At 37.4% G+C, this 27266-nt stretch overlaps 2 long non-coding RNA genes across 2 annotated transcripts; both read right to left on the minus strand.

Moving 5' to 3' along the window:
- Positions 1–705: 705 nt before the first annotated feature.
- LOC128635600 (uncharacterized) lies at positions 706–5926 on the minus strand. The gene is made up of 3 exons (XR_008398548.1): positions 4586–5926; positions 3969–4112; positions 706–3297 (listed from the first exon to the last, which is right to left on the minus strand). It is a non-coding gene; the product is annotated as an uncharacterized LOC128635600 (long non-coding RNA).
- A 304-nt stretch (positions 5927–6230) lies between these two features.
- On the minus strand, positions 6231–12109 carry LOC128634913 (uncharacterized). Its single transcript, XR_008397829.1, has 3 exons — positions 11800–12109; positions 6832–6987; positions 6231–6755 (listed from the first exon to the last, which is right to left on the minus strand). It is a non-coding gene; the product is annotated as an uncharacterized LOC128634913 (long non-coding RNA).
- Between the last annotated feature and the right edge of the window lie 15157 nt (positions 12110–27266).

The raw sequence follows: 27266 nt of genomic DNA on the forward strand, positions 1-27266 counted from the left end.
TTTTGCCATGCACCACTGTGTCTGTTGTAGTCTTGTCATTGCTTTGTTGCTCTATTGTGTTCACCTGTTTTGTGGTTAGCCCTTGATTAGTTATTTATATCCTGCTCTTTCTTTGTCTCTTTGCGAAGTCCAAACTGTGTTTTCCTGTTTCCTATGTATTCTACATTTATTGCCATGTCTACAATTTTTAGATTCACCCAAATATTTTTAAAATTAAAATAATCAAAGAATAAAGTAAGACAATGTATTTATTAGTTTTCTCGTGTCTCACCTTCTTAAAACACTTTTGCAGACATTGGAGGAAATTAATAAATACATAAATGTCTAAAATGTAAAATAATGTTCAACAATCTAATTTCGGAATTAAGCAGAGTTTATAGGAACTTGATGAGAAGGTGAATGTATACAAAAACAACCTAAATATATTGGGTACTATAATGCTTTTTTTTATTATTGTAACGTGGCAGTTTCTGTAATGCAGTTGTGACTTTTCTGTCACGACATTCGGACCTGTGTGTGTGTGTGTGTGTGTGTGTGTGTGTGTGTGTAGGGGGGATTTTACTGCACTGACCTCGGTCAGTTCACACCACAAAACCAGCTGTGTAACTTTCCCTATCGGTTTTCCCTCCTGAGTGAGGGCCTGCGTTCACGCCATCACACACACACACACACACACACACACACACACACACACACACACTTCTCCACTGTACAAAGGGCTCATCGGGTATTTCTAAACCTCTCCTTCTCCGCTCACCCATGATGCACTTGGCTCAAGGTAAGCAGTTTCCAGTCGCGGTGAGGGATTTAGCAGCATGGGGATGTTATCCGCTGCTTTAGCTTGGAGCTCAGAGTTTACGCTCGTTTTGCAAATCGCATTTCCATTTGATGATACAGAGCCAAATAGAGGCTATAGAGCTGAACAAGGCCATCTGATGTAGATAAAATGCCAGGAAAGTTTAAACACACACACGCGCACACACACACACACACACACACACACACACACCCCTCAGCAGTACACACCTCTCATAGCTGCTGTACGCATACTCTCTACAGCAAGGTCTTAAAAGTCTGAATAATTTTTAAAAAATCATTATTATACTTATAATATTACTAATATTATAATTATTGATTAGTCAGTAATTCAAACATTTCATTTTAAGGAACACACGTAAAGCGTTAATTAAGGTGATAAGGATGTCTACGAAGCTCATATTTACAATGAACTATGCACACACACGTCATGTTATAATTCATTAATAAGGCATTATACACATCGTTATAATGATTTATGAATACATGTTACACTTTGTAGCCATCTTTATTATGCATTAAGAATTGTTAATATGCATTATAAGTAGTGTTCATAACACCTCATGGTTCTATAAAGGTCATAATTATAATGAACTACGAACCTGTTCATATCATGTTATAATGCATTCATAACGTATCTTCATATTTAAGTTGTTATATTTATTTCTAAAAATGTATTACCCATTATAACTGTCTTAATTATGCATTATGAATTGTTTACCTGTTGCAATATACAGTAAAAAAGTGTTCATAACAAATTATATCATTATATAATACTAAAGGAACTGAGCTGAGCAATGCATCATGAGACGTCTCTTTATTTTTATTTATTTATTTTTGTAACACTTTCTGTGAAGGTCATATGGTCTCTAAATACATGCGTAACATTTAATAATACATTTATAAATTATATATACATTATTGTATACATTGTTCATTGTGCCGTTTTCTTTGTTCAGAACCAAAAGGATTTGTTTATGACTTCATTTAAGAGTTTTTCCATGTTCATGTTTATTCCTATCTTTAATTAGAAGCATATTACAGATAGATTTTTTATTTTTTTTAAATGAAGTATAAAATGATAGATTCTATACTTAAAAATGACATAAAATAAATCAGAACACCCCATGGTCTTTTCATAATTAAATAATAAAGGAATGATTTCCCAGCTATTTTGTTTCTGAGTATTTTCACTGTAAAGTATATATATATCACCATCCCAAAGATGTGTTTTTTATTTATTTTATAATGTACAAAAATTACATTTATTTAGAAGATGCCTCATTTATATAAACAAATAAAAACATATCAGCATTTGACAATCAAGTAAAAACTGATTGTGATCTCTATAAAATTCACATGTAGAGTCTTGCCTTAAATGGAAAACTGTTGCTAGGCGACCAGAAAACATGTTTACCAAAAAGAACCTAGCTAATGACTGAGGTAAAGCATTTAACTCATTATTATTTGCTGTGAAATCTTTTGTTAAGGACAAAGGAAAGGCAAAGTGATGGTAGAAATGAGGCGAAATTAGCGACAATGTCAACATTTTCCTCAGATGTGATGACAGATTCTACACTGTATAAAATGACCAAAAAAATCCTCTTAGCAGTAACCGTTAACTTCACTGGATTTTGCTATATTGAGAAAAGACAACAGCGCTTGAACTCAAAGTTACAAGAAAGGAAATTCTAAACATCTCATTCTGTTTATGTGAAGATATGAAATCATTTTTGTAAAGACACTAAACACATGACACTTAAGTTTAGCATTAGCTTTGTGTTAAAGTAATCATCCGAGTGACATAAAAATGTGCTAAATACTCGGTAAGTGTAACAAGAAAAAAAGGAGTAAAAATAGATTTACCTCAGGTTTACATAGTCTGTGCCTTATGTCTCTGTGTGTGTGTGTGTGTGTGTGTGTGTGTGTGTGTGTGTGTGTGTGTGTGTGTGTGTGTGTGTGTGTGTGTGTGTGACCACTGTGTGGACCCCAGGGTCATATAGCTCTGAACATGAGCATGAATCTGAAAAGAGCTGACACTGCTCTGTCACTACTACTGAACAAGACTCTGTGTGTGTGTGTGTGTGTGTGTGTGTGTGTGTGTGTGTGTGTGTGTCTCATTTCTACTATCCTAAACAACCCCCAGCTGCCCTATGGATCTGTGTGTGTGTGTGTGTGTGTGTGTGTGTGTGTGTGTGTGTGTGTGTGTGTGTGTGTGTGTGTGTGTGTGTCCAAGCCTCCTGCTTCCATACTACTTTGTCTCAGGTGTTTAAATCTCAGGCTGCTGAAGTATGCTGGCACTGGTCACACAACCCATTGCTTTAAACACACTCTGCTCTCTCTTTGCCAAGCGTGTGTGTGTGTGTGTTTTGTTGTTCCAGGTGGCAGCCGAAGGTCATGGCCCGATCCGTTAGCCATGTAAAGACAAACGTGATATCCTGCTTTGAGAACGTTAGTGCTGTTCGGCCCAGGATACGCATACTGTGAAACACACACACACACACACACACACACACACACACACACACACACACACACACACACACACACACACACACAAACCTAGTGATGAGAAAGACACCACAGACCAGACTTTCTGAAACATCACATTCTGGAAAGCTTTCTTGGTAATGTGATTGAGAAAGCAAGCGAACTTGAAAAAAAAAATTATTTCAAAACATTGGTGCCTTTCGAAAAAGTAAGAAAGAAAGAGTGAGAGAGAGAGAGAGAGAGAGAGAGAGAGAGAGAGAGAGAGAGAGAGAGAGAGAGATAGAGAGAGAGAGAGAGATAGTGAGAGAGGGAGAGAGCCTCTCACCACCTCACCACTTTTCTCTTGCTGAGCAGGTGTCCAATAACCTGTACTTATGTGGTTAGGGTGCATCTGTGTGTGTGTGTGTGTGTGTGTGTGTAAGTAAATGGCTGGGCCAGGGGAAGTGGCATCTGTCAGCCAAGGGGCCATATGGGCAAACTGACATTTAGCAACACACACAGCGCTGTTCCACACAACACTGAGATAACTGAGGACTTGCGCTGTAACCTTTACACACACACACACACACACACACACACACACACACACACACACACACACACACACACACAATTTCATCACACACATATCAGTCATAGTGAAGGAGGCATGGACTACGTACCTATAAGACTTAGTGAAGGAGGTGTGGCTTGTGTTCTTGTCAGAGATAGTGAAGGAGGCGTGGCCTGTGTGCTTGTCAGTCTCAGCGAAGGAGGCGTGGCCTGTGTGCTTATCAATTGCAGTGAAGGATGTGTGGCCTATGTACCTGTAAGACATAATGAATGAGGCGTGGCAGGTGTGCTTCTCAGTCTCAGTGAAGAAGGCGTGGCCTAAGTGCTTGTTAGTCTCAGTGAAGGAGGAGTGGCCTATGTGCTTGCCAGTTATAATGAAGGTGGCAAGAACATGGTGTCTGTAGGACACATGGTAGAAGGTGTGGCCTGTGTGCTTATCAGTTGCAGTGAAGGTGGTGTGGCCTATGTACTTGTCAGTCATAATGAATGAGGCGTGGCTTTAATTTGTTTGATGTAGCTGATTTGTGTTTTCTGAACTGTAGAGTCGACCACCATATGCATCTCACATAAAAGGGTGTGTGTGTGTGTGTGTGTGTGTGTGTGTGTGTGTGTGTGTGTGTGTGGGTGGATCACCGTGTCATGTGAAAGTAAAGCAGCGATTTCATGGTAATTATTTTTTCCCTCGTCGCTGTAACACTTGTCTGCTGCGGATAAGTTAATTAATTACCACTGGAGTTTAGTGACAGTGTATGAAGATGCTGCTGAAACGAGATTCACACCTCCGTCTCTCTTCCTCCATCCATTTCTCTGTCTGTCTGTCTCTCTCTCACCTTCTCCTTCTCCTTTTTCCCCACTGCCTCGGCTCCGAGCCCTACATAAAGGCAGGCAGCATGTAGAAGAGTTAAAACAGAGAAACGGCAGATAAATGCCCATTGTCACTCGAGCTGTTTATTTACTCATCGGACCCACGCTCGTTTAACGTCGCTAATTGCATCCTTTCATTGTGAAGCCGCCATTTTTCTTTCTTGCATCCCTGATCACATCTTTTTTTTTCCTCCTCTGCTTCAAAAGACTCCAGCAGGGAATATTTACATTACTGTCCTTTGCATTTCTGAAAAATAAAAAAATGTTTGTGAAAATGTAGGAGAAGAAATATATAGTGACTGCATGGGGTCTTGGAGACTGCAGAATCGCCTTAACTGGTCATGTAGCATCATTTTATCAGCTCAATATGCTAAATATTTTAGCATATTTTATTTCATAAAAGTATAACTCTATCACAATGAATTAATTCCAGTCTGAAAATGAGAAATGACATATATAATTTTAGACACCACACTTGGACTGCCGTTGGTTGGGGGGGGTTAGGGAACTTCACGAAGCTAGATGAGTTTCAGAGTTTCCTGAGGTGTATCGTTGGTACTTCTGAGACTCCAGGACTCTTCTTTAACACAACATGCGATATGTAAATGGTTCTTTGTTTTGTTTTGTCACTTCCTTTCCCTTCAAATCACCATTTTGGGAAGCATTAGTGTGTGCCACTGACGATGTGTCCGCAAAAAAATCTGTCAAATATTAAGAAGGGGGCGCACGGTGGTTTAGTGGTTAGCCTCACACCTCCAGGGTCCAGGGTTCGAGTCCCACTGCGGCCCTGTGTGTGCGGAGTTTGCATGTTCTCCCCGTGCTGCGGGGGTTTCCTCCGGGTACTCCGGTTTCCACCCCCAGTCCAAAGACATGCATGGTAGGCTGATTGGAATAGTAGTGTATGAATGGGTGTGTGAGTGTGTATGTGATTGTGCCCTGTGATGGACTGGCACCCTGTCCAGGCTGTACCCTGCCTTGTGCCCGATGCTGCCTGGGATAGGCTCCAGGTTCCCCATGACCCTGCAAAGGAGTAAGCGGTAGAATATGGATGGATGGATGGATATTAAGAAGGAAAAAAAGAGAATGCAACTCATCTACAATATCTAAGGAATATGAATTTTATTGCAGTATTTAATTATGATTAGTGAAAATTTTAATTTACCAGAAGGAAAGAAAATCATGGAAAATGTTTAAAAATGTATATAGCGTATATTATGCATGCATAAAAATATAAATGAATGTGTTACATTTTAAAAAAATCCTCTATGTATTATTTAAAAAATGTTTTATATATATATATATATATATATATATATATATATATATATATATATATATACACATACATACATATATATATATAAGTATATATAAGTATATGATTACATAGATAAGTACATAAATGTAAATATAGTTAAATCTAAAAAAATTGTAATTATTATTATTATTATTATTATTGTTATTATTATTATTATTATTATTATTATTATTAACATAAATAGCTAAATATGTTTTAAACACTATCATATTGATGCTTAGTTCATTAGCTTAATAACCGATCATTACTTCGCTTTATATAAACAAACCTCCTTATTAGTTCATTGGATTTGTAATAGTCAGTAATTAGTAAATAGTTATTGACTAACTAAGCTCTTAATGATAACTGTTAGTTATTAGTATGCTCAATGTATGTATTACTAATTAGACTGGATTTAATATCGTTATCTTTGAAAACATGAAATTGAAAGTGAATATTTGTTCCCTGTTTAATCCCTGATTATATGTTTTAATATAACATTTTATCATGCTATCCTGACATGTAGCGATCTTTATTTCATACTCATCAGAAACCGCTCTGACCAAAAGTAACCACAAATATTGTTGCCACTCAAACCCGTAATCACAATCCATCATCCTGTGTGCTTCTGCAACGCTTTGCATTTCATATTTCACCCCGAAAATCACATCCAGATGTTGTCATCGGTTTCCTACCAGCTCGATTCCCAGCGAGCGAATGGAACGTGACACTTTCCCTGGAAAATACCATAAAACACACGAGTAAATGTAGAGCTATTTCCTTTCATAAATTCTTTGGCGCTCGCTCCGTACCCTCATGTATGGATGTTTTAGCGGTGAATCGCAGTAAATCAGCGCCTGACAGCCACCACTGGGCAGAGTTGGGTGTGTGTGCTGATTTACGAGTGCCCGCCATGTTCGTAAATGTGTAATTCCTCCTCCAGTCCTGTCGGTGGACCACGGTTAACTCTGGATAGAAACATAACAGCCTTAATAACATTTTAAGAAGATGCTATTGACATTTTCCTTGTTGCCATCTTAGGATACTCAAGTGATGTTTGGTAGATAAGTTCTTAGAGCTATGACGGATTACGTCAACATCACTGTGGCCTTCAGGAGAACTATTTACCCAAAAGGCTTTGCAGAGATTCTTTGTTTGTCCTTCTGGGGGTACCCTTAAGTATTCTGCATAGAACCCTACAACAGAATGTTTTCCAATCAGAAAGGTTTTGAAGTAGAAGGTACAGAAAGGACCCGCATTTATCCAATGAACCATTGAATAGCCCTTTAGGGTTCTTTGGTTGTCTTTCTGAGGAAGCATTAAAATTTCTATGTTATGTTAAACCATACAGCAGCATGATTCCATTTTGGAGAAGAAGGGGGTACCCTTATGCGCTCAACATAGAACCTGACAACAGAGGGTTTTCCAATCAGGAGTTTGAAGAATCATTTTTGTAAGGTAAGAACAGGTCTTTTCCCATTGAACCCTTGAATAACCCTTAAGGGTTCTTTGGTTGTCCTTCTGAGGAAGTCTTAAAGGTTCTATGTTGAACCCAAACATAGAGTGTTTGCATTCCAGAGAAGCTCCTCTGTAGAAACCTTTCTGGAAGATAAGAACCCTTAATTATCCACTTCACCTTTAAAGGGCCCTTGAAGAATGCTGTGATTGTCCCTCTGGGTGGAACCCTTATATGCTCTACATAGAACCTGATAACAGAGCGTTTTCCCATCCAAATGGTTTTGAAGAGTAATTTCTGAAAGATAAGAATAGATTTTTATCTAATGAACCCTTGAAAAACCCTTAAGGATTCTTTGATTGTCCATCTGGGGAAGTCTTACAGGTTCTATGTTGAACCCTAACATAGAGAGTTTCTATTGCAGAGAGTCTTCTCTGAAGATCCACTTAACCTTTAAAGGACCCTTGAAGAATGCTTACAGCTTCTTGGATTGTCCCTCTGGGGGGAGACCCTTAAAAGTTGTGCATCAACATGAAACCCTGCAAAAGACAGGGTTTCATGATCGGAATGGGTTTGAAGAATCCTTTTAAGAGCCCTTAATTATGTATTTCAACCTTAAATAACTCTTACAGAGCTTCTATGGTTGTCCTTCCGAGGGAACCTTTAAAAGTATTCCAGCTGAAGAGTTTTTGAATTACCGCTACTAAAGTATTTTAGGGGTACCGTTTATGGATTTGTGGTGTACATTTCCAAGCTGGTCCAGTTGATCCAGTCCGTTCATTGCCATGTTGGTGGTACTAGAAGTATAAACTGGATTTCCTGATTTGTGGTGTACATTTTGCAAGGACCCTTGCCTTTTGAAGCTGGTCCAGTTGATCCAGTCCTTTCACCGCCATGAAACTGGTCGAATAAACTGGTCTTCCTGATTGTTTGCTTGTATTAAGCAGGCTATAATTGCTAACCTGTTTTATTCCACACAGCACAATCCTCCATTTTTCCTTCCTAATTCACTGGACATGTTCTTTCATTTCAAACACCAGGACGAAATCCATTCCGGTCCTTTTAAACCTCCACCGCTTGAATTAAGTTATTATAACTTTACTCAGCTATAAATCTTTACATATTTTTCCTCTTTTACGTTTCCGCTCACAAACCTGGGCCACATGCACATAAATTAGTAGCTTTAAACACCGTTCTGTGTTGAGACACAGTATTAAATTTGTTGCTGGACCACTGCCTCCATTACAGCGTTTGACCCCTCATAAATACACACCTCTTCAAACAGCATGCCGGAATATGACATCATTTCCCCGAGAAGAGATCAGAGGTGTGCACGGGTTGCCCCCACCCCGTGTATGGCTTTTTAAAAATTAATTCATTAATTAATTTTTAGCGCTGAGCTAATTGTGCCCAATGTTCGAGAAATTCCCAGAGGTTTCAGAGTGGGTTTTTTGGACCGCGTCAAGTCTTTTCATGATGTGAAGGCTGGGATTTATGTGAAATTGTGATTGAGAGAAATAATTGTGGTTGAAATTAGTATGTGACTACAAAAGTGCAGCAATCCTCTTGCTGTAAACCCAATGCTGGTATTTGCTCAGCTCAATTTGTCTAATGAGCGCCTGTGCTGTTTCCTCCGTCGCTTCATTTCCATTCCCACCTGTTTATACACACCTGCTATCAAGAGGGATCTGCAACTATGGGAAAGGGTTTTCGAGACTCCATTTCCATCAGTATGGTTTATACTGACATAAGATGCTGTATGGCCAGTGATGTATTAGGAATACATCTCAACATTAAAAAATAATTCATCGATATTTCTGGACAATGTTGAGACATCAAAACATGTTTAATACAAAGCTATGAACTCTGGAGGTGTACAATTTAATTTAATCGATCACTTTTGGTGTGTCCTATTTCGGCTCAGGTGGTTAGGTTGACTATAGAATACATATACTCAGAATATTCTGATTCCTCAAGAGTTCTTTGGTCATCCCTTTGGAAGAACCCTTCAAGTTCCTGAGTAGAGCCATACACCTGAGTGTTTTCCTATTTAATAACATTTTATTTGTCTAGACACTGTCACAAAGCAGCTTCACTGGAATCCAGATATAGATTTAGATAGCTATTGAATAATCCAGATGTGACAGTGGTGAGGAGTAACTCCATGAGATGACCTTGAGAGGAACTGAACTCAAAAGGGAACCTCTTCTGGGTGATTATAAATCATCACTTTTCTACAACTGAATGCTATGAAAGCAAATAGTGCTAAGTCAGAGACTTGAGTCCTGTTTATATGACGTCTGAATAGCAAATTAGCCCTTTGTGAAGTCCTGGGATGAGCACAGGACAGTCTTTATGATTGCAGCAGCAGCTCTTAGATATCTACCACGTCTACACTGTCTACTGAAGCTAACAACCCTTAAATATCCAATACACCCTCAAAGAACCCCCGAAGAACCCCTGAGAAGAACCCATTTGGATTCCATTTGGATTGCTCACCACCATTACTACAAGTCAACAAACTCCCTGTACTATGGAGAAAACAAGCACCAAGATAAGAGACTACAATGGGGATTCACATTTTTAAAAAAATAATCTGTATATCTGGGTTTTATATTTACTTAAAAAATAATAATAATTTGAAGAAAATGAAAAATAGGAGAAAAAACAGAATAGAAAGTTAGGTCTCTGTATAACGAGTATTCCATTACTTTGATTATTACTCATGCTCGCTAATCGCTAGCAAAAAGTAATTTAAAAAAAACAACAAACAGCTAAATTAACAAATAAAACAATAAAACATTTAAATGATGAGGATTTTAAGTAGAAATAAATCTGACAGAGACCTGGCCTGGGTCCATGGAACCGATCAAGTACAGAGGGCTATTTGGTTATTTGGACCGCGTGTTTACATCTAATCTCTCTTTCTCGGTTAAATTATATACATTTCTGATGGCTACACATGGAGCAAGGAGTAATGTGTGAGTGTATGTGTAGAATGCGCAGATTATGTGTGTGTGTGTGTGTGTGTGTGTGTGTGTGTGTGTGTGTGTGTTCTCGAAGGCTTTGCACTGCTAAACTCATTAGTAGACATTACCTGCTAAGAAAATACTCCACTACTCTAATTGGCCTATTTAGGGCTGCAGGTGGTCACAGAGTCTGAGTTCAGCACGCCCTGGACTTTTTTAACACATACCCCCTCACACGCACTCACACACACTCAAGAAACCAAGGAGCTTTCATCACCCCTCTATGTCTTCATCGGACGTCTCAAGCTGTCAGTCACTAATCTCTCAGCTTGGAGCTCAATGTGCGACCGGTTTCCTCGTTTCCTCCAATTTTCCATCTTTCTATTGATTTCACACAAGTTATTCATCGTCAGCATCCTGTTTTTCAGTTGGAAACAAGATTTACAGTTACATAAGTAAGACCAAACTGCTTAGTCTAACACGTTCCTTTAATTAGCATCATCTGTGGAGTTAAGCTAGTTTCACCATGTAGCAAGAGTTAGCTAGTGTTAGCTAGTGTATGTGTTCCTTATAACATCTCAGGGAGTTTTTCCTCGTCAACATCGCCACCAGCTTGCTCATTAGGGATAAATTCATACAAATCTGTATCCTGTGCTTATATGAATTAAATTGAATTGAATTAAAACTTGTCCAATTAAAAGCTTAAGAATAAAACACTCTTTTGTTGTGCTGTTATAGGAAAATAATTAACCAGGAAGTGTATTATTTTTCCAATAACAGCATGTCCTTTAGTGTTTTATTTCTCTAATACCACACCAATATGTGAACACTAGCAATGTTCTATTAATAACACAATATGACAAATAGTACATTTTAGCTGTTTATGGTTACATTTAATGGTGTGGAACATCTATGAAACAAGTTCCTGTTCTCACTTAGGTTGTTCCTCACCAGTCTCTTTCTCTCTTTAAAAAAAACAAAACAAAACAAACAACAACACAGCATTTCATTTTTTTGCAACTAAGCACTGACACTGGAGACTCCTTCCAAAAATGTCCTCACAGAAAACTTCAGTGTATGTGTTTTTATTATAAATATGCTTATATCCATCTGCCATACAAGTCCCCGTGTAAGCTGTTGCTATAGAAACGATAACACATTAGAACTACCGCCAGAAATTTAATCGACACCTTGCTGACCAATTAGAATACAGAATTCAACAGTGCTGTACAGTAGTATAAGCACTAAACTCTCAGCTCCTCTCCATTCCCTCCTTCCCTCCATCTCTTTTTTTCCCCTTCAGCAGATCCCCCTATCCTCCGTCTCGAAATCCTCACATCACCATCAGCACTTACCTAATTAAGATTTCTCTCACTCCTTCTCAAAGATTTCTCTTCCTCCCTCGTCCTCTCTATCTTACTCTCCACGCTCCCGAACCCCAAACCCCACCGGCACATCCTGAAAACTTCTGCGGTTGACGTGAAATCGATTGCTGCGGCTCAGGTATCGGATTTATTTCAGGTGAGTCCCGAGGTGCCCCAGGGCCGAGGCGGGCGGCGCCCGTTAGCCCTCGGCTCATGGATAAAAATGTCAGGCGCTAATAAGCTCCGCTGCGATTAGCCGCAAAGCCTCAGTAGGAGAACGTGTTCAGAACTATCTCTGTGATGTCTTAGCCCACCCCCACCTCTATCTCTCTCCTTACACACACACACACACACACACACTGAGAGCTCCGACTAAGTCCTTCCTTTTCTGCTTGAATATCAGGGGAAAGAGGTTAATAAATAAACAATTAGTGAAAGAAAGATATGTTTCTATCCATTAAAGCAAAACAGAGAGAGAAACAGGGCTAATATGCATGAGCTGAAGAGAAACATTGATCACCACGGGTTGTTTATATCACCTTTACGCTCTGTTTAGGAACTTTTGCCCTCTCGCAAATCAACTATATGCTAATGTACTGCATTCATTTGCATATGTTAGTTGCGCAGTGTACATATACCCTGCTTAAATTTACATGTAAGGATGGAATAATGTGTAATTTATTCATTCATTCATTCATCTTCAGTCAGCTCTTTCCTCTGGTCAGAGAATGCTGGGCGTGATGCAGGAAGTCCAGCGCAGGATATGTGACATTATAAAATATCATTTAAAAATGTTAGTTTTGCATTGTAGCTACAATGCTAATCTAGCTAACAAGCAAGAGAACTCTGAATATGCATCTAAAGCATTACACACTCACCTCAGACAGAGTTATTGAGTTGTTCAGTGTCTCAAAAAGACTTCCTGATGCTGTAAAAATGGACAAAAGCATGACACAGGGATAAATTCTGTCATAGCTCCAGCACTATACTCAACAAGTAGGCGTGGCCTAAAGTTTGGCCTGTACAATATGTTAGAAGTAATTCATAATATAAATTAATATAATTCTAGTTTGAATCATACATTTTTTTTTGATTGTTTTGTTTTAAGTGAGTGTGTGATGCTAACACATGACACACTAATGACTCAAACAAACTACTAGCAATATACTAATCCTATTAACTGGCAGCAAAACAACATGCTAATTTCAGATTAAAAACCCACAAGACAACCTGCTAATAAACCGGTAACACATTTATACACATGCTAACGCACAAAAGAATGTTAATGCTAAGGCACTGATGCAGCCATAATGCTAGCATCTTAACCCAGCACACACGCTAGTACTGATCGATTGCTAACCCTGCTGAAAAAAACAGTAGAAACCATCACAGAAGCTCTAATGGTTTCCACTACAAATACCATCACAAACCATCAGCTAACCATTAAAAACATTACTGTAACCATTATCGGTCCTTAATGGTATCCACTAGAAGGCAACCAATTAGAAGGACCATTACAGTTTCCATTAAAACCAATGCAATTCCCATTAAAACCATTACAAATTCTATGAGGGTTTCTATGTTTATTTGTTTATTTTTATTCAGCAGGGAATTCATTAATTTTCTAAAATATTTTCTTCTGGTCACTGAGGTTAGGACAGAACTACTCATTTATATTAATCATTATGTCAATCCCACGTCCTCATAAAGATAGCAAACCTGACACGAGTGGTTGCTTATTGCCTTTAAAAAAAAAAAAAGAAGATATAACAGGAACACAGTGTTATTGAACACGTTGTAATTTCATACATTTAATATAAATGTTTTGGGAGCTCCATGCACTGAAAACATGGACCATAAAACAAGTCGTGTCCTAACACTTCATCTGAGCTTCCTGCCATTCATCCCTGACCAAATCGCAATCCTCGATTATTTTTCCATTGCCGGGGAACACGCTGCAAAATGGAGGACTGATTTCAATTAACGTTCTGCGCTGTAGCGAACTTTAGAAAACCTTTCGTAACCCTGGCCCTGGACCATAATCGCCCGAAAGCGCTCGGCGTCTAATGAATTTCCTCTCATACAGCCTCAGAAATGTCAACACTCAATCACGGCGTAATAGAATACTAAACCTGTCCCAACGTTCCTGGGCAAGTGTGTGTGAGTGTGTGCTAGTGTGGACCATTAAGCCATTCTTTTGTTTGCAGACTCAGACCTTAAGGTCATTTTTTATTGTTTAAGGCTTTAGTAATGCTTCCAACACGTGCTCCAGAATTAAATTTTAAAAATGAAACCATTTAGAAACATAAGAGACGTAGCACCGTCTCTGTGCAGTGGATGTTCAGGGCTTCTCAAATGAAGGAGCTGATTTTACATTTTCATTATGATCATAAAAATCGCCGCTAACGGAAATAACTGAAATCAAACAGTCGTGATATTCCAGCTGTTTCCAGTGTAATGAAGTTATGAATGGCTGCATGAGAGTCATAAACAATAACCTCAACAGTGTTAAATTTACCACCTTTATTTGTGCTCAGGTCAATTATTTGTGTTTGTGCAATTTATTTGTTTACGTAGTTTATTTGTGCTAAACTAGTTTATTTGTGTAGTTTATTTTTCATGTAGTTGACTTCTGTTCATGCAATTTTTTTGTGTTTATGTAGTTTATTTATGTTAAGGTAATTTATTTGTGTTTATGTAGTTTATTTATGTTAAGGTAATTTATTTGTGTTTATGTAGTTTATTTATGTTAAGGTAATTTATTTGTGTTTATGTAGTTTATTTATGTTAAGGTAATTTATTTGTGTTTATGCAGTTTATTTATGTCAAGGTAATTTATTTGTGTTTATGCAGTTTATTTGTATTAAGGTAATTTATTTGTGTTTATGCAGTTTATTTGTGTTAAGGTAATTTATTTTGTATGTAGTTTATTTGTGTTCATGTAGTTTATTTGCGTTAAGGTAGTTTAATTCTGTTCATGTGATTTATTTGTGTTTATGCAGTTTATTTGTGTTAAGGTAATTTATTTGTGTTTATGCAGTTTATTTGTGTTAAGGTTATTTATTTTGTATGTAGTTTATTTGTGTTCATGTAGTTTATTGGCGTTAAGGTAGTTTAATTCTGTTCATGAGATTTATTTGTGTTTGTGCAGTTTATTTATGTCCATGTAGTTTATTTGTGCTTATGTAATTTACTTGTGTTTGTGTAGTTTACTTGTGATCATGTAATGTATTTGTGTTAAGGTAATTAATGTGTATTTATCTAGTCTATTTGTGCCAAGGTAATATGTGTTCATGTAATTTATTTGTCTTAAGGTAATTTATTTGTGTCCATGCAGTTTATTTGTGTTCATTTTGTTTGTGTTAAAGTAATTTATTTGAGTTTGTGTTGTTTATTTGTATTAAAGTAATTTATTTGTGTTCATGTAGTTGATTTGTGTTAAAGTAATTTATTTGTGTTTATGTAGTTTATTTGTTTTAAGGTAGTTGATTTGTGTTAAGGTAATTTATTTGTGTTTATGTAATTTATTTGTTTTAAGGTAGTTGATTTGTGTTCATGTAGTTGATTTGTGTTAACGTAATTTATGTGTGTATGTAGTTTATTTGTGTTAAGGTAGTTTATTTGTGTCCATGTATTTTATTTGTTTTCATTTCGTTTTTTTTGTGCTAAGGTAATTTATTTGTGTTATGTTGTTTATTTGTGTTAAGGTAATTTGTTTGTATTTATGTAGTTTATTTGTGTTAATGTGTATGTCGCTGACGTGTGTTCTTGCCATTTATTTGTGTTTAGGTTGTTTATTTGTGTTAAGGTAATTTATTTTTGTTTACGTAGTTTATTGTATTTCTATAGTTTAAATCTATTTGTGCTCAGGGTTTATTTGTGTTATTTGTTTTTTGATAAGTGATGTGGATTCATGTAGTTTATTTGTATCCATATAGTTTATTTGCTTCTGTGTAGTTTATTGGTGTTTGTGTGGCTTATTTACATAAAGTAGTTTGTGTATATGTAGTTTATTTGTGTTAAGTAAATTGGTTAACTATTTTGTTTGCTAATATCTTTTTCTTGTGTTCATATAATTGATTTGTGTTCAGACAGTTTATTTGTGTTTAATGTAGTTTGTATTATTTTATAATATTTTTTAAATCACTTTATTTAGGTTCCACTAAATGATTTGTGCTTGTGGTCTTTTTTTGCATTCACAAAGTGCATTTGAATTTGTGTAGTTTATTTGTGTTTTTCATTTAGTGCGGTGATCGAAAGCTAATAAATATTCATAACAGTTTCATCCTGAAAGCAGCTCATAAACAAGGTCATACACCCCCCTACACACACACACACGAAAAAAAAAACAAAAAAAACCCTTCAGTGTTAAATTTACCACCGGACTTCCAGCTTGTCTCTGCAAAACACATTGTTCTCTACCGTTCTTCAGATGATTTATCATTTTCTTATTGGCACAGTTCTGGCTCTGAGGCGTTCTTTGTCACCTGAGAGCTGTTCCACGTGTTCTCCGTCCTGCTAAAGAACGAGCGTGTCTGCAGGCGTCCTCATAAAGCCTTGTCCAGAGCTCTGGGAGCCTGAGCACCAGTCACGGGAAACGCAGAGCTACTCCTATATGAGCATTTAGCACCTGTAATGAAGGCGTGTGCAGACCCGTTGGGCCATCGAGTGTGACCCCCGTTCTGGAGGTCACGCCCGCTCTATTTTCTTTGGCTTCGTATCAGTTCAGCTTCACAAGGAGAAGCAGTCATGATGGAGGTAGGGCGCACACGGCCTACTCCATATGAACTAATTTGATTTTGGGGTTACAAGGCAATAAATAAGCGCAGTAAAACCACACTCCTGCACTGGCCAGCACAAAAAGCACATTGTTACATCTTTAATTGACTTCGAAGCTGGCCGGTGTGGCAGCCAATAACAATCTTTGATGTTTTATTTCTGAGTGCAATAGAAGCGAACCAGCGAGAGAGAGGGGAAGTCGATGAATTAAGAGGACAAAGGACGAAGAAAATAAAACCCCATTTATTTTCTGGATGTGGTCCTGACACTGGGTTTTGTGGCAGGTGCGGATTTTACGGCGGAAGACAAACGGGCAAATTAAGACATTTCCAAAGGAGCCAGGGGAGTTTGCTGACCTGAACACCCCCATTGACTAAGGAAATGGACCGGTCCAGAATACAGCAGCGGTTCGGCCCCACTGGAGCGGTCCACTGTCAGAGGGAGGTTGTTACACAATAGAGGCATAAACTCGTCAGGGTGGTCGGATCATTGATGGCTAGGACAGGTGTGTGTGTGTGTGTGTGTGTGTGTGTGTGTGTGTGTGTGTGTGTGTGTGTGTGTGTGTGTGTGTGTGTGTGTGAGCACGTATCCAGGAACCAGTTCATGAGAAACAGCACTATTGAGCTGCTTTACCGTGTGTAATTTCCCAAGAATTGCATTTTATTTATTAATTAAAGAAAGACATGTTGCACTTAAAAAAAAAAATCCATTTATAGATACATTTAATGTTGTGTACCATATAAAATGGTCCAATCCACTAGAAATCCAAAGGACAGTGTGACATTGTGTCCAGCTCCTGAGCTCCAATGAGATCATTGGAGATCATCCAATGGGCTGCATCTACCAAGAAGTTACAGAAGGAAAAATCTATTTATTTTGGAGATTTGTGTATAAATTTGAAAAATGCAAATTCAATATGATGCAATCAGACTTGGCGAGGTTAAAAATAAGAAGCATGAGGATTCTATAAAAATTGAAAAAATGAAATGAAATAGTAAGCAGAAATATTTTCTGGTGATTAAATCACAATCATGATTTAATTGATCTGTTATTTGAGTTTAAATGGAAAACAATCTCTCCACAATGTGCCTTAAATGTGTGTGTGTGTGTGTGTGTGTGTGTGTGTGTGTGTGTGTGTGATCCTGATGACAAAGCCAGACAAACGTTCGGGAGCTTTTGGCTATCCGAGGGATCAAGCATCTCTTAAACGACACACACTGATCAGCGCAGATCAAACGCCGAGTGAAGACAGGTAATGGAACGTTCCATGCTTCATTCAGGACTGAACCATTCTACAGGACCTCCTCCGTGGTGATGTACACTGTATACGCTGAATAGGACAGATGGAGATTAATTTAGATCGTTTTTATATTGTAACAGGAAGAGCAAACGGCCGACTTGTGATGCTCTGTGGGAAATGAAAAAGCCGATGATTCACACATTAGCCCATCCCGAGTCAAGCCAAAGGTTTGGGTCGCGTTTCTTTTCCCTCCAAGTGTACAGCGGAAAAGACTCGGGCGTTCGTAAGAGCAGTGTATTGTTCTCCACACATCTTGGTGACATTATCGCACTCGTGGTTTCAATTAGAGGTGGTTTTATATTTTTATTTCTACCAAGAAATGTGTGTGTATTGTGAAAGAGAAGTGCGTGTGTGTGTTGGAAGCATGGAACAGATATGTGTGTATATATTCAGAGCACAGTACAAGCTGTGTTCATGTGTAAGTGTGTGTGTGTGTGTGTGTGTGTGGAAGCTCGGGGTAGGAGTTCATTCATCATCCTGCAGCCTCTCGGCTCCCATCACACTGAGACCTAATTGACACCGAGGATCCTGCGAAATCCCCCAGCAAAGTGCTAACGCTTCTCGAGAACGCGAATCATCATTGTTATTCCTGCAACACACACTGATCGTTTATTCCATTCAGTTTACATCGCATTTTCTTTCCTTTTCTGCCTCTGACAATTGGAAACAATCGGACATTACACCAGCTTGTTAGTAGATCTAAAAAAAATAGACAGAGAAAAATATGACCAGAAGTGATATAATCAGGCATAACCATGTCATAGGTCTGATATAACTTGATACTAATATGACATAACCCTGACAAAAACTAAGTCATAGATGTGATATTAACCAGGCATGAACGTATCATAAGCGTGACAGAACCTTATACCACCATGGCATCATTAGCATATGACCATTGCATAACATGTCATTGAAGTGATATAACCAGCCATAACCATATACAGCCATGGCCAAATTCTGTATGAATTTAAAAAAGTCTTAGATGTGATAAAACCAGTCATAAGCTTGTCATAACCTTATACAGCCATGGCCTAAATCAGTACAAATAACAAAACAAGTCTTAGATGTGATATAAATGTGTCATAAACATAACATAATCTTATACAGCATACAGTTGTGACATAATTAGCATATGACTATGGAATAACTTTGAAAAATAAAAACATCATAGAACTAATATAACCAGGCATAACCATGTCATAAGTGTAAAATAACTTTATACAACCATGACATGCACCTGACAAAAACTCAGTCATAGATGTGATATAACTAGGCATAACAAAGACATAAGCACAGCATAGCCTCATACAACCTTGGCATCATTAGCAAATGACCATGGCATAACTCTGACAAAACCCATGTCATAGAAGTGATATAACCAGGCATGAACATATCATAAGAGTGACATAATCTTACATACAACCATGGCATAATTAGTATATGACCACGGCATAATGCTGAAAAAATAAGAAGTCATAGATATGATATAACCAGGCATAAAAATGTCAAAAGCACAACATAACCTTATATTATCATGGCATAACCCTGACAAAAACCAAGTCTTAGATGTAAAATAACAAGTCATAACAATGTCATAAGCATGACATAACCTTACAAAACCATGATATAATTAGCATATGGCTATTGCATAACCCTGAAAAAAAAATGACACGTTATAAAACTAATATAACCTTAAATAACCATATCATAAGAGTGACAACTTTATACAACCATGACATAACCCTGAGAAAAACTAAATCATAGATATGCTATAACCAGGCGTAACAATGCCATAAGCACAACATAGCCTTATACAACCACAGCATTATTAGCTTATTACATTACCTTATACAACCCTGCTTATGTAGAGCGCATAAACATAATCCAGTCCTAGCTGATATAATTCCCGCTCATGATCAGTCATAATCATGTCAATGCCGTGTTATAACCTTGACATAACATGGCACACTATTCCCTTTTCCAGCCATTGCTTGGTTGAGGAGTTCATTCATTTGGAAGAAAGTGGAATTTGTGCACGTCTGCACTTTTTGACGGAGTTTAGTGCTGGAATGTCACTAACTCTGACTGTTGGAGAACTCGTTTGGTTGTTATGTAAATCTTCAACATGCTGTCACTCTGACACAACATACAAAATCAAATCTTGACCAATCTCAAGCCATTTCATGCGAATGCTATGATTTTTTTTTTCCACTGAAGATGCAGAGGCGGTGAAAAAGAAAGGTAGATACACAAAAAGAGAGGAGACAAGAAGACAAAGCGGGAAAGAAAGAAATATGACAGAAAAAAAAGAAACACGAAGAAACAGAGAGAGAATGAGAGAATGGGATTGAGTGAGTGAGTGAGTGAGTGAGTTAGTGAGATGGATAGATAGAGCAGAATATATAGAGAGAGAGATGGAGAGAGAGAGAGAGAGAGATGATTAGCATCTCTGGAAGCAGTTCAGCTCATTCTCTGGGATCCTGAGGGATCAGTGTGTGGGCCTTGGCAGCTCGGTGAGTCCTGCAGGTGGGCTTCTCTTCTCTCCGTCTTTTTCTCTAACACCCGGACAGCCACAGCCGAGGACCATATTGTTTTCTCGTTCTCTTCTCCTGAGCGGAAAAGATGTTTCAAACATGAAGGCCGCTCTCGTTCGTGATTTATGCCGCGTCCAACGTTGGTTCGGTACCAAGTACAGAAATGTCTTGTTTTAGCTCAGTGCGAACGCGACTAGGTCAGAGGTCATTCAGAGTCATGGCCCCTGGGGATTGGGGTGGAATAGTTTTGAATCTCCAGGGTGCAGCTCGTTCAGATTCAGCGTTACTCCCAGGACAAGAATTTGGCTCCAGTTTGAATTGCTTCTCCAGATGTTCCGTTCTTCTGACCATTTCTTTTTTCTTACTGCAGTCCATTGTGCCTCTTTTTTTTTTTTTTTAATGCCACAATTAACTATCATAAATCACATCCCTTTCAATCATCAGGGAATATTCTGTGGAATGATTCAATAATTCAGCAGAAAATGGAGGCATGTTTATGCTTCTAAAAAAAAAGTCTGATTGCATATCAGTGCAGAAGAGGACTCACAGACATTGAAAGTGCCTCATTTATATGAGAAAGTGAGCAAAACATGACATAAGCATGTTCATTGTCATTGTTCATAACATTGTCATTACCATGTAACAATTCCTTAGAAAATAATAGCATAATAATAATAACTATATAACATATACCTGTGATATAATTAAATGTTATAAGTGTAGCTTAGCCCTTATAAACCAAGGCAGAATTATCATATAACCTTAAGTAATCATGCCATAACCCTGACATAATCATGACATAACATCTAAAATGTCAGATCCCTGTCATAAGTCATATAACTGTGACATAATCAGGCGTAGCTATAAGTGTAGTTTAGGCCTTATATAACAATGGTATGACTAGCATATAAACATGGCGTAAACCATGTCATAGATATGAAAATACTAGGCATAACCATGTGATATGCATGATATTACCTTACAAAGCATATGACAGTGGCATAACTCTGACATAAACCATGTCATAGCTGTGATATAACCAGGAATAATTATGCCATATGTAGGATATTACATTATATAACCATGGCATAACTAGCATATAAACATGGCATAAACCTGCTATAAACCATGGCATAGATATGATATAACCAGACATAACCATGTCATAAACACAACATAACCTTCCATGGTATAATTGGTCATGACTATTGCATAACCTTGACATTAACTATGTCATATCTGTGATATAACCAGGCATAACTATATCATAAGAAAGATGATGGTTACATTATGTAACCATGGCATACCCCTTAAATATACCATGCCTTATATATGACATACCCAGACATAAACATGTCATAAACAAAGCATGACCATGTCAGAAAAAGGCATATAGCCATGCCATATAGGTGATATAACCAGTTATAGCCATGTCATAAGCATATTACCTTATACAACCTTGCCATAAATAGCATATAACCATAATCCTGTCATAACTATCATAATTCTTTAGATATGTAGGCGTAACCCTGAAATAAGGCTTCATAACCTTGACTTCAGATGCCATAATCATTTCATTACTATGTTATAACCTTGACATAACTTCTATGATATAGCTGATATAGCTGATATAGCTTTGATAAAATGACCATGAATGATAGTACATAATATCTGGCATAACCAAAGATAACCCTGATCTAATCATGTCATGAACATGATATAACATCAAGATATAACAAGTCATAAACCTGTCGTAACCTTTTGACATGTCATCAGAACACAGTTTTATTCACTTCTTAATGAAAATGTTAATCTTCACCAATAATATATTAATACAGATGTTTAGATGTTAATTTGTTGTATATTTTTCAGTGTCAATAATGTGACAGGACGCCATTTTCTTTAACTTTCACTCCGTCACACTGCGGTGTGTATGGAATCGGTGTAATGGTGGATTGATGTTTTTTTGTTTTTGTTTTTTTTTCTGTCAGGACCATGTCAGTAGAAGTTTCAGCTCAGGGGGAAAACCTGGAGCTCTGAGCTCATCCATCGGACACTTTTCTTTCGTTTGTTCATTTTTTAAAATGTATTTATTTATTTATTTATTTATTCGTCCTGCAGGGCTCTTGTGTGCTGTCAGCGCTGAGAATCAATGGGCGAGGAAAAGTAATACTAATCCCACCCTTCAGCTGCACTGGGCCACATCCAAGGACAAAAGAGAGAGAGAGAGAGAGAGAGAGAGAGAGAGAGAGAGAGAGAGAGAGAGAGAGAGATCACTTTCTGATTACAGATGTGAATTACACATATTTAGCATGTTTGTATTAAATACTGATAATAAATCACTATTTTTGTACAGATAATTAAATCGAACTTTAATAAAATTTCATTTATTGAATAAAAAATCTAATTTAATAATTTTGCATATTGTTTTGTATATTGTATTCCTGCATTATTATATTATATTATTTATTTTATATTATTTGTAATGACATATATTATTACATTTTTATCATAATTTACTTGTAGTTATCTGTATTATTTCTTCCACATATCTTATTCATTAAAATGTTTAATTAAATTTCATTTTAAATTTATTTTAAGTATTTTTATGAAAACATTAAAGTGATTCTATGATTCTATAAAAAAAAAAAAACGTCTATTATAAACATCAAAAAATAAATATGAACTATTTATATATTTATTTTTACAAATTAATTCATTGAATACATTTAGGAATTATGACAATCCAAGGTGATTTTTTAAAAGATTTATGAAACATATGCACCTGTCAGTTTTACTGCTAATCATGCTAACGTGATGTCACACAGTGTGATTTTTTTTCCGTTGTATTTTTATATAATTGAAGTTGAATCTTTAAAGCTGCAACAACACTGCATTCAGGAAAGCAGAAGAATGAAAGAACACGTTCTCTCCCTGTCTCTCGCTTGTTCGGGTCTCGAGAGGTGGTAAACAGGGCTCTCGGAGAGCGCTGACTCTTTCATGAACCCGACACAGAGTGAATTACATGCAGAAAAGCCAAAAAGGGAGTGTGATTATTTTTCAGTTTTCTCGGCCTTCGAGGTGACGAAGTCAGACTTGCTGAAAGCTAGACGTCTTCATCTTCCCGTGTGATGCTAATTGTAGCATGGGAGATTGCAAATGCGGAGTCGGGGAAGGTGCAATGCCCTGGGCGATACACGCCGCTGATGCTTAATGACAGTGCTACATGCTTGGAGAGAGTGGTTTTCATTAACATCTCATGTTTCGTTAAAAAAAAAAAAGGCAGGAAATGTGTAAAAAAAAAACCCACAGTATGCGCATAGCATCATGGTATTTGAATCAGTATAGTCAGTCAGATCATAAGAGAGATATGTATTCTCTAGTACTGTTTAAGGCATCAGTAGTCAACTTTTCCTCAAGAGTTTATATTACAAGTTTCAGTTCATGTGACATTTGTTAGATGAGTGTTTGGAGGCCCAAAATATCAATGGACATCATGTTCTATCGATTATGCTAGCCTATTAAAGAAGAATTGGACGAGAAGGATTGACAGAAACTATTTACCTGTATGCACTATTAGGTAATAATATTTGTGATACTGATATATTAGGCAGCAAGGGAACAGTCAGTTCTCACAGTTGATGTGTTGGAAGTAGGAAAAATGGTCTTGTGCTGTGTTTCCGGTATGCAATGGTTAGTACCTACCAAAAGTGGTCCATGGAAGGACAACGGGGTCATGGGCGCCCAAGGCTCACCGATGCACCTGGGGAATGAAAGGAACAGAAGAGCTACTGTAGCACAAATTGCTGAGAATGTTAATACTGACTATGAGAGAAAGGTGTCAGAACACACAGTACATCACAGCTTGATGCGTATGGGGTTGCATAGCAACAGATCAGTCAGAGTACCCATGTTGACCGCAGTCCACCACCGAAAGCACCTACAATGGACAGGTGAGCATCAGAACTGGATCATGGAGCAATGGAAGAAGGTGGCCTGGTCTGTTGAATCACGTTTTCTTTTACATCATGTGGACGGCTGGGTGCGTGTACATCGCTTACCTGGGGAAAAGATGGCACATTATGCACTATGGGAAGAAGGCAAGCTGGTGGAGACAGTGTGATGCTCTGGGCAATGTTCTGCTGGGAAACCTTGGCTTCTGGCATTCATGTGGGTGTTACTTTGACACGTCCCACCTACCTGAACATTGTTGCAGACCAAGTACTCCCCTTTATGGCAACGGTATTCCTTAATGACAGTGACATCTTTCAGCAGGATAATGTGCCCTGCCACAATGCAAACATTGTTCAGGGATGGTTTGAGGAAGATGACAAAGAGTTCAAGGTGTTGACTAGAACTCCAAATGGAATGGTAGCTAGCTAATAGGCTTGAGCATTTCACGAACAAAAGAGGGAAAGCTTGTCCCTTCAACGCAGACTCTCATTGCATAGTTCTGCACGCAGACCTTTAATATTATGTATATATATTTGTATGTACAGTTCTTATAATATATTTTATTATATTTTTTCCCTCGAACCGGAAGCATCATGGATGGGAGAAGTATTGGAATGGTAGCTAGCTAACAGGCTCAAGCTTTTCACGAACAAAAGGGGGATGGCTCTTCTCTTCAACACAGACTCACATTGCATAGTTTTGCACGCAACGGGCTGTCGGAGCCCGTGGAGTTATAAGCGGTTTAATCAGCTCAAAAGGTAAGTAAAACTGTTATGGTTAAAAATTAGACACATAGCCCATTTGAAGGGATGGAAAAGTCCTCGGGACTGAGTACCGCATCATTGTGTAGATGCAAACTGCTTTCATGAGCAAGTCCGAAGTCCACCTTTCTCCAGTTGTCATAGCTCTCCAGAATAAACACACTTGATCTCTTACACCTAACACCTCTTACCCATTTGAACGCCTCTCTCATCTACTACGTCTGTCGTAGGATAAGAACACGCAGTCTCGTGAATAATTATGAGACACCGATGCGTCATCGATTTACTATAGTACATTGCCAGGTCACTGCGTGTGATGTGTGACACGGCGAGATTTTAAACCAGGAAGACGAAAATAGCGAAAAAAAAAGCTCTAAATTAACCAGTTTTCTCCTACAATTAAAATTAACGGATGCTAAGATTGTCTTTTATGATGTGCGACACAAACGCCTCTGTTAAAATCTCAGAGCATGTAGTTTAGTGTTTCATGACGCTTTAACATGTATGGATCAAAATTTTAAAACATCAACTACAGCATAACCTGCTGGACAACAGCAACCAATGTTCAAACAGAACATAACAAGCCACACCATATTACTGTATATTATTAGATATTTAACTAAGGTTTTAAAAAAAAAAAAAAAAAAAAAAAAACTTCAAATATATCCATGCTGAGTTAATGTGCTTTACGTGTTTGGCTCAATTTCTCTACTGAATATAAAAAAGGATACATACTTTTTGGTGCATCTGCTAGATGTATGCCTTTTCATATTTATATTACATACATAGGCTTTTGTGTCCTGAGAATAAAACAAAAACAAGTGCAATGTCAATTTCCGCCAATACTTTAATATGATGTATAATAAAAGACATTATGATGCATGAAATAATATACATTTAAACCCTTAATCTGAAATGTAACTAAACACAACATAGATGTGAATCAAAATTCTCACAGCATGGGACATATTTTGTTTCTAAAAACATACATGAATGCATTCAAACTAGCAAATAATTCTAGAAGGATGCACTTGGTGAGCTTTGATTACTTATTTCACAAAATGCAATACTATAAATACGTGACGCAACAATATATATTGACCTAAAACTCACCAGTGCCACATCACTAATTGGAGTTGAAATGTTTTCAGATGTAGGTCACGTGACGAGGTCACCTTCTGTTTGCAGTTAAATTGTTAGTAACTCCTAGTAACTTCTTCTCTTAATGAGTTTGTCGTAAAATTAGTAACTTGAAAAAAAAAATCACAGGTAAATATAAATAAATAAAAAACATTCACTATATGCAAAAAAAATGATCAACTGAATTCTTTTTTCAATCACGTGACAAATAAAAGTGCATGAATTACATGAGAAAATATTAACTTGAAGATAAAAAAAAAATGATCCAAAAATAAATCACGTGAAAAGTTAAAATATGTGCACCACACGTGAAATCAATCATTTGAAAAAAAAAAAATGCATGAAAAGAAAACTAAAAGTGCATGCTTTACGTGTGAGAAACTGACCTGAAAATAACTAATAAATTACGTATAAACATCATGTGAAAATAAAAATACACTTAGACTTACCTGTGAAAAAGGAACATTTGAAAATGTATGAATCGTGTGTAAAAAATAAATCTGGCACATGTGCACTAGATGTGTAAAATTAACAAAATACAAAGTGTCTAAAAACAATCTGTGTACAATTTCACATGTGAATCACGTGATTATTCACATTGAAGTGAAGGGAAATTTGTGTCATTTTTGTATTTAAGTGTGTAGTGAAATTTCACTCTTGTTATGTGCTACAAGTGTGTGCTTCCGAGTTGATGAGTCCACGTTAAAGCACGTGTTATTAAGTTTGACAGAAAGAGATGGAGCGAGCTTCAGAGCAGTTACCAAAAAAAAGAAGTACATGACATCCATTTACCTCAAACACTCCTTTCAGTTACATGGCTGGTGGCGCTGATGAACACCATCTTTTACACTCTGTGTGTGTGTGTGTGTGTGTGTGTGTGTGTGTTGCCTCAGCTCAACAGGAGTGATAATGACTCGTTAAGGTCAGAAGGAGTGTGTAGTCCTCTCTAATCACCTTGTGTGCTTTGATTAGCCATGGCACTGGAAT

This window comes from Ictalurus punctatus, chromosome 2, assembly GCF_001660625.3.
Source record: "Ictalurus punctatus breed USDA103 chromosome 2, Coco_2.0, whole genome shotgun sequence".
In the NCBI taxonomy this organism is placed as follows: domain Eukaryota; kingdom Metazoa; phylum Chordata; class Actinopteri; order Siluriformes; family Ictaluridae; genus Ictalurus; species Ictalurus punctatus.